We start from the raw sequence: 18,023 nt of genomic DNA on the forward strand, positions 1-18,023 counted from the left end.
AGGGAAGAACGATCAGGGTAAAAATAAAGGTAAGGATAAAGAGAAGAATGAAACAGAAGGTAATATATAAGAAGGTTCTAAAATAGGTGTGAGGAAAATATCAATTGGAAAATAGGGAAAGGTAAAAAATGTATATACTGGATATGAGTAAGCGACAGTAAAAGGAAGTTTAAAGGAGTAAGTGGAAAAGAGGAAAAGAAAGGAAATGAATAACACAAATAATATAAATACTTCACATTTACATGATTTCTGGTAAGCTACAACATAGACATGACAACTTTAGAGTGCTTTCAGTAAATGTAAACAATATTACAAATATAAGTATGTAAGTCGGAATCCAAAATTGGTGTTGTAAGTGTGATGTTGAGATTTTTGACAAAAGAAGATAAATTAATAACCACACATTGAACAATGTTTATGCCAAACTGTGAACAAACTTCATAAGGCAATCGCCTGGATTTAGAAATCCCTGTAGAACGTGCAGGATTAGTCTAAGAGCTATTTTCGGCAATATGGCTGACGTGTGATCCGGTAATGAGCTCCCAGGACTTGCACGTGAGCACTTAGACTAATCCTACATGGACTGAGCTCCTGTATGCAAATTACTCTCATTTGCAGGTGAAAACCATGCAAATGAGGGTAATATGCAATCCAGGAAGCTGGCAGCTGTCCGTGCAGGACGAATGCAGTGTGCAGAAATGTACTCGGTTAGTAACCGAGTACATTTCTGCAATCTACAAAACGGAGCTATGACAGCTCCAAATAAAGGCTGCATATCATTGAGGAAGCATGCCAATGGCCAAGTAGAAGGCTATTGGCATTGCAAACTGTTTAAAAAAATAAACAACTTTTATTTTTTTTTCGCCAATTTCGCCTGTTTAACCATAGGGCAGTGGCGTGCAAACAGGATCGGGGGGAAAATAATAAAATAAACTTAAAATAAGCATTCTAACTAAAATCAGTATTCTGCCATGCAAGTCAATGGCAGGCAGAAGCCAACCTGGCCAGGGAGTAATGGTTGCTAAGGGGGGAGGCTCAGTGTGGGACATGCAACTATGCATTATTAGGCAATCCTATGCAAATGAGAGAAAGGTTAGTGAATTCCAGATTTTCCCAGAGTGTGAGGCAGGTCCCAGGAGTGTAACAGTATAAATAGCTGGGTGCAAAACTAGGATATAGGTGACATCATGGGAGGGTGTCAGGCATACTGTAAGTGGATTGGAGACCTGTGGCTTGGGATTGCTCCTAGCGTAGCACAGCTAAGCTAGGGTTGTGTCTAAACCTGCCTAGCACTCTTTACAAAGTATAAGTGGGTGTGCACACCTCGCATCAGGTTTTACAGGAAGAAAAAGGAAGTTAAACCAGGAAAAAGCAGCTCTGTGCACATTTGAGCACTCCATTTGTGCTGCGCGCACACAGGCTTAAACAGGGAGGCAATGGGAAGGGAAAACAGCAGTAGGAAGATAATCAAGGAGAACTAGCTTAGCTGACAGGTGAAATGTATCGGAATCAGTCAATTACACAGGCAGCAGACCAGACCAGCCCAGCCCAGTACACCACTATAAACTATACAAACACCTCTCCCCCTTGTTTTTCCCAAAAACTCTGCACCCAGACATTATACAGATGGGGAAATTTTACAAAATGAAAGCAAGAGAAAAAATGGTAGGGGCTGCTTTTGCTATCATAAACCAGCATGTGCAAGAGGCCGAGGGTGGTGAGGATGTGAATGCTGCTGAGCAACCCACAGTGAGGAGATGGAGAAGAGAGTACAAACCCAGGGTAACCTACAAAGGGCTACATGAGCTGGAAATAGCAGAGAGCTATAGAGTGGACAGGGACATCCTACAGAAAATTGTTGAGCTGTGCCGGCCACTCCTGACACACAGAACTAACAGACGGGAACCCATCCCAGTGGATACCAAGGTATGTGTAGACCTAAGAATACTAGCTATAGGTACCTTCCAAAGGCCAACCTGGGATATGATGGGGATTTCACAGGTATCAGCATCCGGGGTACTCCACCAGTTCCTGGATGCCATGTCAGCACATGTCGGTGAGCATGTATATTTCCCCATCACCCATGAGGCGTTGGCCAGCAATATGCATCTCTTCACCAAATAGCAGAATACCCTGAGATAGTGGGTGCAATAGACTGCACATACATACATATGAAAGCACCAACAGGTGAGCGGGGTAGGGTCTACATCAACCACAAGGGCTTCCCCTCCATCAACTGCCAGGTTGTGTGCGATGCCCAGGGCACAATAATGAATGTGTGTGCTGGCTGCTCCAGATGCTACTATGATTCCCACATCTGGCAAGTGACTTAGCTGTACCAGACATTTGCCAATGGGGACATCCCACATGGTCACTTAGTGGGGGATGCTGGATATGCACTGGAGCCATGGCTGATGACACCCATCAGAAATGCATACACACCCGAACAAAAACTCCATAATGAGGCACATCCACAAACATGAATCATAACAGAGCATGTGTTTTGGATGCTCAAGTCATGGTTCCGGTGCCTGTACACAACTGGTGGAGCCTTGCAGTACTCGCCAACTACATGTACCCAAATTGTCCTTGTATGTGCCATGCTACACATTATGATCCTGTGGAAACAGCTGCAGCAGAACAGCATGGGGCAGGGCCACAAAGTCCCCCACCAGTGCCAAGGTCTACACAGGCACAGAGTGAATCGGAAGTTGAACAACCTAAGCCTGCCCCAATAAGCAGAAGGAGGTGGGACCAGTATGCCCTGGCTTTGGCAAAGAGGCAACACATAGCACATGCACTGACACAGTAGGGACCCAGGGAATGACACCTCTCTCCGACTCGCACATACAGTAAAAGGGATGCCAAACATGACACTACCTGTGCTCAACCATGTATAGAGAGTGTACTATGTGCATCTGACATAGGCAGCCCTGCAGCACCACCCTCAATACTGGGACACCCACAAGGTAAGTGACTCACACATGCCAGTTGGGGGGACACATACCCAACAACAGTCACAGCCAGCAGGATAGGTGTAGACAAACACAAACAAATGTTGTACTATGGCCTCTGAATGAGCCCTATGGGTAACCCCCTACCCAAGGCCTACACAGACAGACTACAGCAGGCCAGCGAGTTGGATGTAATTTGTGAAGGCTAGGAAGTCAGAAGCTAATATGTAGGTAGTTAAAGATAAGATCTGTAGTACACTGATATGCCTCTAGCCAGCACGATAAGTAAAATTACAGACTGAAATGGTGTACCTGACATACCAGTACAGTTCTAGCAAATGTGTAAAAGTGTAAGATATGCCCCTCCATCCTATGTACACTTATAGTAACTTTCAGGTGTGCCCCCCACCCCTGTGTAGAAATGTAGAAACAGTCAGGTGTCCTCCCCCCGCTATGCAGAAATGTAGCAACAGTCAATGCCAAATGACCAATGTATACCCTGCAGACACAGCATGCTAATTATCGGTGTACAACACAAAGGTCAGCGCCACAGTACAAACTACCTGGACTTGACCCATACATGCAATATAGATGGCCATACTGGGCATGCTCACACACTTAAGAGGAATGAAGGCAATGTCAGTCAACAACATACTGAAAGGTCATACTGGGCATGCTCACACACAAACACATGAAGGCCATGTCAGCAAACACCAGTGGACCAGACATATCTGGCAGTTGCAGTTCATAGTGCAGACACATGTCAGTATGCACCACTCCTGCCTTGCACACACATACATATATGTAAGGACAACACACTATAATAAGCCAAAGGTAGACAGACATATATGTATGGAAGAGGATGACCATGACAAGGAGTCATCTGGACCTGTCCCACCCAGCACACAGCCAAAGGGCCCCAAACACACGAGGTTACGGTGTCACTCACTAAAGATACTAGCCACCAGTATCTGTCAGCATGACGGTGTGTTGCACGTGCCAGCTGTGCAACATGACTGTACAAGGAAGTAGTCATCTAGTAGCTGTGGCATATGACCCCGTGTGTGCCTGCATGCGGCATGTCAACCCCTACATGAATGGGTTACGGCCCATGCACACACCGACCCCACATAGCAGTATCATGACAAGCCTGCTGAGGTCATCCAATGTGAAATACACCTTTGGGAGAGCTGTAGCTCAGTAATCCCCATGACGCATCCCATAACTGGGTACTGCTGTAGTGATAAACTAGTTAGGTAGTAGTCCTAACCCCAGACTTGGCAACTGTGTGTGTGTGTGTGTTTGTATGCGTGTCTCTCTGTCTCTGACTGTGTAGAGGGAAATGCTTTTTAGGCTACTCACACTTCGTACATTTCATATACACAACTTTGGCAAGACTGCTGATCATAATCATAGCCCAGTAATCTCCGCAGCACATCCTGTGACTGCGTACTGCTATAGTGTGATAAAGTAGTTAGGTAGGTGTTCTAACCCCAGACCTGGCAACTGTGTGCTTGTGTGTGAATCTGTGTGTGTGTGTGTGTGTGTGTGTGTGTGTGTGTGTGTGTGTGTGTGTGTGTGTGTGTGTGTGTGTGTGTCTGTGTGTCTGACTGAGTAGAGAGCAATGCTTTTGAGGCCACTCAAACCCCGTACAATTCATATGCCATTTTTGGCATGGCTGCTGATGTCACTCACTTAGAAATACACCTCTGGGGAACTCATAGTCCTGTAATTTCTGTAGTTCTTCCTGTAACTGTGTACTGCTGTAGTGTGATAAAGTAAATAGGTAGGTGTTCTATACCCAGACTTGGCAACTGTGTGACTGATTAGAGAGCAATGTTTTTAGGCCACTCACACCCCGTACAATTCATATACTAACTTTGGCAAGGCTGCTGATGTCACTCACCTAGAAATACACCTCTGGGGAAAGCATAGCCCAGTAATCTCTGTAGAGCATCCTGTAACTGCATACTGTTGTAGTGTGATAAAATAGTTAGGTAGGTGTTCTAACCCAGACTTGGCAACTGTGTGTGTATGTGTTTGTGTCTGTATGAATCTGTGTGTCTTTGTGTCTCTGATTGAATGATGAACAATGCTTTTTAGGTCACACACTCTCCTTAGAATTCATATACCCAATGTTGGCAAGGCTGCTGATGTCACTCACCTAGAAATACACCTCTGGGAAAGTCATAGCCCAGTAATGTCTGTAGCGCATCCTATAACTGTGTACTGCTGTAGTGTGATTTAGAACTGTGGTAGGGTTCCATCACCACCCATGGCAGTTCTGGATGTTTTGCATGTGTTTCAATGTCTGTGTATGGAGCAATGCATCATATACTACTCACTTGCAGTACATTTCAAATGCCCTACTTTGCCAATCCTGCTGATGTCATTCATTGTGAAATCCAATTTTGTGGAGAAAGTTCCCTGTAGTCCCTGTGGTTACACCTACAACTGCTCCATGCTGTAGTGTGATATAGGCCTTGGTCAGGGGTTCTGTACCCACACATGACAGTTGTGAATGTTTTGTGTGTGTCTCACTGTCTGTGTAGGAAGCAATGCATTTTAGGCTAGTCACTCGCAGTACAGGTGAAATGCCCTACTCTGGTAATCCTGCTGATGTCAGTCACTGTGAAATACACCTTTGGGGAAGAAATTCTCTAGTAATGTCTGTGGGGAGTACTATAGCTGCATAGTGCTGTAGTGTAATAAACTAGTTAGGTATGGGTTCAACTCCCAGACATGACAGTTGTGTGTGTGTGTGTGTGTGTGTGTGTGTGTGTGTGTGTGTGTGTATAACTCGTATCCTGTGTAGAGGTGAGTGTGTGACACCTGTGGCCAATGTGGAGAGGGTTTTGCTTCTTATTTTTATGGTGGCCCTACTATATATCACAATGTCAACCATAGAGGGATAACAGATGTAAATTAGCTGGGAGGCTGGGGTGAAAAGCCATACCCATACATGTGACATCAAGGCCAGCCAATCCAAATTAGCAACCCCACTATTACTCAGAGGACACACTCAACCCATGTGCCATATGCACACACATGCCTAGGCAACAGGCAATATGTGGGTAGTACACTGCATATTGGCCACAAATAGCAACTATGCAGTGATAGCAGTGGGCTACAGAGGGCATGTCACCATGCCCATCTGTCCAATATGCACATACATGACAACAGTGCACCTCCACCATGCTCCCCAATAGACACCTGCACCACCTGTGGTGCCTTCACATGTGACTCACAGCGGGCATACCATGCCTGACAACATGCCCTGTATGGACAGATGACACTGACATCAGGGAATGCTATCAATGTATCTGAAGGGTAAACCTGCTGCCCATTACCAGTTCCTGCCACAGATGGGCAAGACTGGCACATCTGATGATAATCTGTGTTCATAACATGGGCCAGACAACCCAGGTACAGTTCCACATGTCACTGTACATGCATGTTGGAGGTGGGCACATCCCAGACACCATCCATGTCATGGACTAAGGAACACATACATGGCATGTGGTGTATAGCATTGGCTACACACAATAGTCAGCCAGCTGACTGGATGGGGGATGCAATACCCACCTGTGTGGGCAAATGTAGTAATTACAGGCCTGAGCCACAATGCAGACCATTGTCATGTGGCCTGGTGCCAAGGTATACCCATTGCCTACCCCTGTAGAGCCTGCTGGCACAGTTGACCACCACACACCTGTGTAGACATGCATCCATGCATGTCAGAACTGGCACCCTGTGTGTTCATGTGTGTGTGTTGTATGGTGCATATGTCCACATCCACACTCACTACAACCCTCCAGGACATACTGAAGCATGATGTCTGATGTCTAACGTCTCACCATACTCTTTGCTCATACAACCTCCGCATGACCTGTGTGGTTCATGTGATGCCTGCACATTGATGTGTTGTGGCAATCCCACTACTGATGAGTTGCACTTCTGTGCGTCCCTGTGTGAGTGTGCATGTGTTGATGCTGGCACCTGTTCATGCAGACAGGCACATGTATGACACCTACCGTATATCTACTGAATCCCTGTTGTAGATGTCATTCATCCTCACATATATGTTCCGAGTGCTCCACATCAAGCAACCCATGTGGTGCATCCAATAACTGCATCGAACTATGATAGCACTACATAGTTGTCGGGGTTTGATACCCTGTGCTGGTAGGTGTGTGACACAAACATGCTTCAGTTTTACTCTCCCACTCCTCCCTGACATGTATCTGCCTCTGTCTGCCTCCCCCACTCCCTCTCTGGTGAATGGGGAGACCCACACCTGCCTTGCTTAGGCAGCAGCATGTGTAGTTTACATGATGATCATGATCAGCTGATGGCTTCTGCATGAATTGCAGCCCTCCCCTAGCTGATTGCATGTGGAACAGCTGTGGTAACAATCCCATAGCCAATTGCATGGAAACACACTCCAATACCTAGGAACATCATGGTGGTGTTTGGCCTTTGCAGTCACTGTGAGCAGGAACTAGATCTGATGTTTGGCAAACAGCATCCCAGATGGATTGGGGATTTACCTCTGACAACATACACTGTGGAAAGAGGGCAACAAACAGGAGGGGGATGTGCCTGACCTGACTACAGACTGTAAGTGCTGCTATACTGCATTTGGAGTAATGTTGGTTTAACAGTGTTTGTCTGGATATGCCTGTTGTACATGTCGCAATACCTCCCGTGTCAGTTCCATGTATATGAGGAATCCCCATCTGCAAGGTCATCCGCAGACTGGGCAGTGTTGTGCCTATGATTTCATGTGTTAGCCACAGTGCATCAATCTGTGGAATGCAGAAGGTAGTGTGAGGATTGCAGTCTGTAGATGGTGAAGGCTGTGACAGTTACTGACTTCATATCCCTCATAGGACATATGTTGCAACACACCCCATTACAATGGAAAATATATGATGTTATCACAGCAACATGTCTATACTGGCCCTGTGTGTGTGCTGTTAGCCACACCTCTGTCAACCTTTGTACATATGGTGTGCATGAAGTGGTGCATATATACTGCACACCATAAATACTGTCATCATATCTGATAACAAGCCAGTGATATAGCAGATTGCTACACATCATGTACAGTAGTGGTTATATTTCATGACATAAGCTGAACATTCTGTGGATGTTTGTACAGTACTGAGGTCTGTGTAGTGATGGTGAATGTCGGCAGTGTGTGTATTGTTAATATGTACTTCAGCCTGTGTACTGACTGTGGTAGATGCCATTGTTCTAAATAACCCTTCTATCAGAGGTTACATGCTGCCCCACTGTATGGTACCATTTTGCCGTACATGTTTGTTGGGTCATACACACACATGTCCCATAACACAGACAGCCATCATACCAGACTGTGTAGCAGCCCAGTATATGTAGGGTCATTCTGTGAGTGGCACATATGAGGATGGTGTAGAACAGATAGTCCATGTACTGTAATATTATTCTAGCTTAACGTATGTGGCTGTGGCTGTGCTCACATTGGTTGTGGTTATGCACTGTCACACAGGTGTGTCTTACCCTGTGCTGTGACATGGCTGTCAAGACTGCTATATATGCAGGTACATGTGCATTCCCCCATACGGGATATAGGCCAGTGTTGAGCCAGTCTGCCTGTAGCCTGCACAGTGCATTGTTACATGCCTAGCAGCTTAGTGTACTTAACCAGTGGGATGTTATGTGTAGATACTTGCCAGATGTACTGCTGCTGGGCCTCCCTTAAATGCCATGCATGTCAGACAGATCAGTGGGATGCTGTACAGATGTATGTCAATATCTAGTGTCCATGGCACCCCTGTACCAGCAGTCATTATGTGTCAGGCCAGACAGGAGTGTGTGAATCCAACACCTATGGTGCCAAATGTATGACAGTTGTTGTGTTATACCCATCTACATGGCTGTCTACATCCATATTGTCAGGCCTGGTACACATGAGGTGCACTAAGGGATTATGTGTATACCTCTGTACTGTACAGGGTGTGTCCGAAGTTCAACATATAGTGGCCAAAACTCTGCAGCACTCCACATGGCATTACATGCTAGCAGCGGTACCTTACAATGATTTCCTTAGGCTGTCTGTCAGTAGCCAATGGCACACATGTTTGTCAGCATCCACACACACCATGTCTTTGAAGACAATCCCAATGACAGTAGCAACAGTCTAGCAATATACCTGCTATACATACCTGTCATACCCTTACACTATGTCTGTGGGACTATAGAGGCTGGTGTATGGCTACACTCCATGTCCAGGACATATGGTGGAAATATATGTACATCTACTTATCCAGATAGCTGTATATATATAATTACACATGTGTACTACATTGAATTACCACTGTCATGGCAACCACCTACTGTAAATCCCGAGAGCATGTGGGTGTGGTCCCCTTACATTTCCTGTGTGATGGACATCCTTCCTGTGTGTGGGCATCAGTGATACAGACAGCAGGTAGCAACACCTCTTACAGGAGAACCTGCACACTCAGAGTGGCCACATATTTGTAGGAGGATCAGGAACTACAGACAGACTGTGGGAAGATTTGTGTAATGCTTTGCATAGTACTGATGTTATAGGGTGTGTGTGTGTGTGTGTGTGTGTGTGTGTGTGTGTGTGTGTGTGTGTGTGTGTGTGTGTGTGTGTGTGTGTACATACTAGTGTACCTTGGAATGCAGTCTGTCTGCATAGCACGCTACTGTGGGCCTAACCTCTTGCTGGACAGAGGTATGCCTATCATGTGTTGTCCGTCCACCACACAGGTCGTGTGTCAGATATTACACTGGCAGTGTATGTGTTGCATGCTATCAGTGCATGGCTACATCCCTGTCTATTTCTAACCTCAATTCCCTGACTAAGGGTATGTTGCAGACTATCCTGTAACACCAGCACCTTGCTTAGTATACGGCAACAGTGTTCCACATATGTGCCTGTGGTCCAGCCTCTGTCTCCCATCTACATACCAAGCTTTGCACATATGTCATGCTGTTGGGGGTTGTTCTGTAGTGGGCTGTGAGTATATCACACTGCCATTGCTGCCATTAGTCTACCGCTGTTGTATCCCCCACACATACAGTGGGGATGGGGCTATTTATGTGTGGGTGTCACCTACACAACACATGTGTGCTCTTATACACTGCAGAGTCCAGTGTATGTAACAGTTGTATATGGGCCTGTATTAGCGAGTCTAGGTGGGGAGCACAATAAATGACATAGGCTGTTACAAAATTTGGGGGTATCAGGGGTGAGCTTCCACAAGGTATGTGGATGTACAGTACCATATACTCCACCTATATTGACATTACTTGGGGTACTGCAAGCCTACCGCCTCCTGCCATACAGACTGTTCTGTACATTATGCCTTGTTATGTACCGGGTACAACCCATTTTTTTCGCAAAACTTCTTTACCTCCTACGGAGTTTGTACAGAGTGCAGATAGAGGCTGCTGAACTACACACCTGCAGTACATACTGTTGATTGTGTGGTACCCTGTTGCCCAGTCTGTCTGCACTATTGTACATTCTGAAGGGCTTGGCCTGGTCAGCAACAGTTGTGAACCTTTCCAGACTACTGTATTAGTGTAACTGTTTCACAGTTGCAGTACTTGGTTTATATGGTTGTCAGTATTTGAACAGCTATATGATATGGCATATAGAACTGTTATAGTACACAGTTAAAAGACTCCCATTTCTGCAAACTTGTATGTGGTGTCTTTTCTATGACCTTTCTATGGGTATATGTTGCTGGCAATGATTAACATTAGTATGTGTCGCTCATACAGTGTCCCGTTGTTCAGGTGTTAACTGTAGGCACAGTGGCTGTTCCATATTGTGTGCACCTCCTACATATGTATCTTACTGTATATATATCTGCATGTGTGTGTGTGTAGTCACATGTATATATATATATATATATATATATATATATATAGATATATATATATATATATGTATATCTGTATCTGCATATATGTGACTGTGTATCTGTATCCTGGGGATGTTGATGGCTTCCACATATTACATGTCCTATGGAAGGCAGACTGTACTTGGTAGTGTATTGCAGGGTGCATGTGTTTGGCTGTGGGGAAATGCCTATTCATACAAGATGTATAGTGTGTGGGGCCTCTCAACCCCATTAATGGTGCATGTGGACATAGGTGTATTTGTTAATCTGCAGTTGCTATCTACAGATGTATGGCCATATATACCTATATTGATATATTTATCTGTTAACAGATATATAACTATATGTGCATAGATAGTGATATATATGTATATAGAGTTAGTAAAACAACATATTTATTCACATCTAGATCAAGAGAGGTCATTGTGCCCCTCTACTCATCACTTATCAGGCCCATAATTGAATATATGCCCCATTTGGGATGTACCTTACCCGACACCTGCAGCAACTGAAAAGAACCCAAAAGTAACTCACCAAGAGGATCAAGGGACTCAGACAGTTGCCCTATGCAGTTCGGCTAAAGAAACTACAGCTCTACTCAGTTGTGTACCGCCTACTCAGAGGTGATCTGTGTCTGACGTATAAAGTCATGTCCAACCCAGAATTAATGGACATGCTCCACCTCAGGAAATCCAAATCCCTTAGAGCTACACGCTGTAGGGACTTGAACCTTAGCACAGAAATAAATAGGACATGCTGGATAGACAGATTAATACCCCAGAGGCTCCCCTCACTCTGGAACAAAATCCCAATCCATGTTAGGCAGAGCCCCTCAATGACCCTCTTCAAGAGAAATCTTGACGAGTGGATGGGAGATTGTAAGTTTACCCCTGGAATCTCGTCCATGTCCCTGCTTGACAGAGGTACAGTAAACTAACCTTAAAAGGGCTACCTTCTGTGACCTACTATACAGAGGCACAGTCAACTAAGCTAAAAGGATGGCGAAAGCCAAACACACTCTGGCTAGGCTTATAAATGCCCTAGGGCAGATAGCCTATTATCAACCTATGAACCTATGACCCTATATATGTATATCTATATATATATATGGATATGCTGTATCTGTTAAGGTTGCAATATAGTTACACACGCAGAGATCTAGATGTTGGTATACAATCTCTGTACTGTTGCATGACAGGCCTGGCTAATATATTTCTGAAACATTGAATATCTCTGTATCTGTCATGGCTTAGTGGTACCACACTTTGTCTAGGGTGTGCCGGGTCCTTGGTTTGAGCCTTGCAAGAGCTGTTTATTTTGTTGTTGGGCAGAACAAGACCCATTGGATACAGAGTGATTAAGGCACCTTAAAGCAGTTGTAAGCAGGTTTGCACGGGTTTGTGCAGAGCTAAGCACTGCCTACACAGGTTAAGCAATTTAAAAGCTGAGTGTATGAAAATGTAACCGAAGGTTAGCAGTGCTTACTGTTGTGCAAACCCGCACACAACTGCTTTAAAGTGCCTTAATCCCTCTGTATCCAAGGTGGTGTATTCTGCCCAGCAACAAAAAAAAACAGCTCCTGCAAGGCTCAAAACCAGGACCCTAAACAGCATACAGAAAGTGATTTACCACTAAGCCATGGCAGATATGCATAATCATGATCTTTTCACATGCATATCATCCAGCCCAGGTATACAACACTACAGGGAATGTATTCCGCCATGTAGATGTATGTGTGTGTCTGTGTGTGTGTGTGTGTGTGTGTGTGTGTGTGTGTGTGTGTGTGTGTGTGTGTGTATATATATATATATATATATATATATATATATATATATATATATTCATCTTTAAATGGATATAACATATCTATATATGTAGATATACATATACAAATATATAAAAGAATATATATATATATATATATATATATATATATATATATATATATATAAGCCAATACATACATATATACATAGATATGCATACATCCATAGATATATATGTATACATCCACATGTCCACATATATACAGCACTAGGAATGCATATATGTCAGCAAATATATGGCTCACCTTTCATAGGGAGAAATACATGTGTCCGAAAGCTGGAAGGCCAAAAGAATGTTCTCAATATTTTACAATCTTGCAATACATGCATCAAATGTGCAATGAGCGATTGTCACTATGCATTCGCTCATTGCAGATTAGGCAATTTGCTTGCGGGTGGCACTATAGTGGGGATGGGGAATATTTGCCTATCTCCACTGTAGTGCAAACTAGGAGTTAGTATATCACAGTAGGGGGGTTGTGGTGGGCCCAGCCCCCCATATGGGGGGGTGCAGGGGGGCATGCCCCCCTGCATTATGATATGTATTCCAACTTGCATTTCGAGAGTCAGAGAAGGTGCCTTTTGAACTGCTATATTTTGAACTGTGGTGCAGTAAGAAATGACGGGTTTGTCCCTTCAGTTTGCAGAAAGGGCCGTTCAAAGAAATGATTGTGTCCCTGTCAAAGGTGAACACATATATATCAATATAGGTATATATGGACATACATCTGTAGATGGAACTGGGAACGCATCCACAACATATATGTCCACATGCACCATTGATGGGTTTGATAGACCGAAACAACATACATCTGGCATTGATAGGTATTCCCCCCAGCCAAACACATCTGGCCTGAAATACAGTACCAACCTTTGCAGAACCCATAAGCAGGACCCTACACAACAAGGGCAGTACATGTTAACAGTACTCCATCCCACCTGTAGGATGTCAGGCTGGCATTACTAACATATCATGCAGTACAGTCAAGTGATGTGTCATGCTTGGGGGAACCCCCTGGGCAGGTGCAGTAAGTAGCTGGGATCCCTTATACGATCCAATAGGCCTACGCCTGACAGCGGATTCACCAATGTTGGCAAGGATGACCACAAATCCACCATGTCAGCTGGGAACTACCACCCAGTAGCCTGATGACCCTGGTCTGTAAGGACATGGAACGTATCAAAAATGAACCCATGGCCAATGTCACTGGTAATCTTAACACACGGGACCCCGCCAATGTTGAACTTGTCAAAGGCAGAGAATACAATCTGAACCCGGTATGCCTCCTTTACCCAATCATGACAGGTGTAGATGAGGGTTAGGAGGTGCACAATGCCTATGCAGATCATAGCAGGCTTTTGTATATCATCGCATATGTAGGAATGTGTGTAGTTGTTAAGGGATCTATCTCCATTCACAGAATATGTTTCCACCAGGACTGCTTGGCAAATGCCAACATTCCACAGGTGCCATCCCATGGACATACAGTCCTTCACAGGTCATAGATGTGTTAATACCCTCCTCCATACTGTAAAGGTGTGCAACACTACTGGGGTTGCTATAACTCACTGGGTGTGGCTGTTGTGGACACAACCACCATTATTGCAGTTACTGTTGCATCTATCCCCGCACATAGCTGTCTGTAATACTGTACAGTGTATGTAATTAGGTTGTTAGTTGCTGTTTACACCATTCACAGTAGTTGAGTGCCTCACACCTCCTAAGGGTAGGGCTATGCCACCGGCATTGGCACACACATGTTACTTAGGTGGGGATCACAGTAGAGTGGGGAGAGGGACATACACCCTGCTGTTAGCATGTTCAATGTCATCCACATTACAGGCTGCATATATAGCACTGTGTGGTTGTGCCTATCCTGTCTTGGTGGGATTACATGTGCAACCGATGTGTTACCTGCACAGGGACATACCTCCATGTGTTTAGTCTTGTATCTGCACTGCATTCAAACCAAAGGCTCTGTGTGTTGCACCCAGCCATGGCATGTGTACCACCCACTACACTTACTGGTGTCCTATGTGGAAGACCTGCTGACACCACTACACTCATCAGCCATGTGGCACATGGACAAACACACAATCAGAATAGATACTTATGACAACAATACAACATTGTTAATTACAGCTATGATGCAGCATGGCTGCACAGCTACACCTTCCAAGATATTAGCATTTCACTTTACTGCTGACAGCATGATACACATCTTTTCATTGCTACACTGTTATACAGTCACCCTGTTAGCCTGTCCCTGCATCGATGTTATGGATTTCAGGGAGTGGCACAGGTATCATCATATGCACAGGGTGTGTTGTTGGTTTGCCAGTGGCCTAGGCTGGGCCATACAATTGACAACATGTGTGTGTGTGTGTGTGTGTGTGTGGGGGGGGGCTGAGTACTGTTATGGGCCACTGGTGATGTTGTGTGTGCAGGTATGTGGTTGCACTAGGTTTGTTGTTTATGTGTGTGTGTCTGCATGCACACTGTTCCCCAATGTGGCTGCCCTATACAGGGAATTGTGAGACAGCTACAGACTGTACCTGGCAGTGTTTGCAGTTCACCATCTCCGGCCACGGACACGGGACCTGTGCCTGGCAGGGGTGCTACAGGCAGTATCAGGTACAAAGCCAGATTGAGTACTGTCCCCCGAGTTTGACAGATGTCCACTGGATCCAGGTCCCTCCTGGGACTGGTCAGAGCCACGTGCACGTGGTCTGCTATGATAGTCTGTGGACAGCACCCCCACCACAGTGCTGAGGCTGATACTGCCACTACAGGAGCAGCTGTGACTGGTGGGACATCCACGGCGACCTCCAGGTGCTGGGGTTGCTGGCATACATCCACGTGGCCATTGCAACCATCCTGCCCTGTCCTGACACATGGACATGACATTGTGGATGAGATCCAATGTCTCACCCCACCGTCTATCCATGACCTCGGTGTAGGTCACAGATGCTGTTACAGAGGTGTGATGAGCCCTCTGCACCCTTAGACCCTGCCTTGTGTACTGTTCCATTTGTGCCTGTGCCTCCATGACAGTCTGGAACATGCATGTGGTTGAAATAGATGTGGCACGTCTGCCAGGGGCATGATGACCAACAGTGCTCCAATGAGCACCCCTGAACATCTGCCTATGTTGTACCCCACCAGACATCTAGCTATGGCTGCTGTGTCCTGACACACTTGCCATAGATACCACACTGTCCTGGCCAATGCCAACCATAGGCTGTCCCTCAGGTAAGGCCACCGGTGATGAGGTATGTAGAGGCAGTGTGACTGTGTGCGTGGATGGGGTGGATATGTGTGGGTTGTCAACTGGTGGCCCACCGGCAGCCCTTGATGACCTTTCCTGTGCATCAACACACCTATCCTCATGGTCACTGTCTGTATCAGTGACATCAGATTCCCTGCAGGGGGGACCCAGCCCCACCTCGCCACCTGTGAGGGGAAAACAGGGAACAGAATGTAAGACCTGTATATCACCGCTAAACAGTATATACACACACACACGCACACACACACACACACACACACACACACACACACACATGTGCAGACATGGCCACACACACAGACATACACGCATGCAGTCGACATACATGGTAACCCATACATTCCACCACACAGCACCTACAGACAGCTCCCGCACCCCCATAACACACACAATAGCAGGTGATGGTGCAGTACAGTATCACACACAAACCTGTAATTACACACATCGGCATGTAGAACATGTGATGTTCAACAGCATGCAGTGCAACTGGAGTCAATCCCCATTACCAACATTATACATGGCTGCGATGCATGGCTTCTGTTAGTAGGTGATAACCCTCCCCCGGAACTCACTGCACCCATGTCCACAGCATTGCTGTGCATCTGTTCAGCACCTTGGCATGTACTGTGCACCATACCTCACAGATGTACAAACCATTGCAGGATGTGTATCTGTGTGTCCGTTGTGTTTCCGCTGCTGCTCACAGCCTCTGTGTGTTTCTGCATCACATGTGGGCACATGTTTAGTGAATGCTTGATGTATATTCACAGATGTCATCATCAGTGGTGCATGTATGACTGATAGACTACCATTAGACTGACCACAGACACAATGTACTGTACTGTACCTATGGTGAGTGTAGAGACCATTATTGACCATGATTGAGCCCTGGCTAATGTTGCCTGTGGTACACATAGGTTCATAGGTGAGTACTGGTCTATTGGTCATTGGGCCTATGTAAGCCTAGCCACAGGGGTTCACAGCCATGCACCACCCACTACTGTTATTCCCCTCTGCCCCTGTCAGGCTGTGACACAGACATACAACCAAGGGTGAATTCTCCATTTCCCATCCAATTGTTAAGTGTTTCTGTAAAGAGGGCCAATGAGTAGCATTGCCTGACATGTATGGCTAGTCCATTCCAGAGTGTGGGGATTCCCCAGGACAGGGCCCTATCCCTCCAGTATTTTCTGTGTAATGTGTTGATGAGGTTTAGGACCCTGGAGCGTGTGTTTGCAGAGGGAGACGGATGTCTTTATGTGTAGCATGTTCAACTGCTCTGTGTATGACATAGCTGTGTATGTTGGGCAGATGTCAGCTGTGCCTAGGCAATGTGCACTGGAGTGTAGTCACAGTTGTCTGAGATGGACTGTGTATTGCATGTGTTTGAGGCTGGTAATCCCATTAGTGAGGTGTGTGCTCTGTCAGTGCACATGTACAGCATGCATTATGGGTAGGTGTGTTAGATGTGTACATGGCCTACAGCTTAGCAATGACATGCACAGTGAATAGCCAAGCATAACCTTAAACCTTACTCACCTTGCTGGTATCCCAGAGGTACCTACATTGAGATGGGATAGAGTTGATGTCCGTGGCCACAGCTGTGGCATTGCTACAAGGTGGCTGCAATATTACAGTACAACAACAGCTGAAGTACACAGCACTACAGATTATGCATTACTGCTTATCAGTACTACACAGCAACAGACCCCATATCTCACATATGCATGATCTACCTGTACAGATGCATACACTGCAGTAGTCTACTGATATGCCCTGGAACCTTACCTGCATGCTCCATGTCTGGTTTGTGTGTAGCACCTACCTCCATGACTGTATAAGTCTGTAGCTCTTGTGGGCAGGCAGGTGCTACCAGGCTCATGAGCAGCTCTTCCACTCTGGTGAGGGGGAGATGGATGTTATGCCCCCCTCCATTGCAAGGTGGACACCCTGCACGGCAGCAGCACGGTGATGTACTTGGTGGAGCAGGTCACTACAATGGTGGTGGACCTGCTCATATGTACGGCT

The sequence above is a fragment of the Protopterus annectens genome, chromosome 11.part0 (assembly GCF_019279795.1).
Source record: "Protopterus annectens isolate FY-2018-M chromosome 11.part0, PAN1.0, whole genome shotgun sequence".
Taxonomy (NCBI): domain Eukaryota; kingdom Metazoa; phylum Chordata; order Ceratodontiformes; family Protopteridae; genus Protopterus; species Protopterus annectens.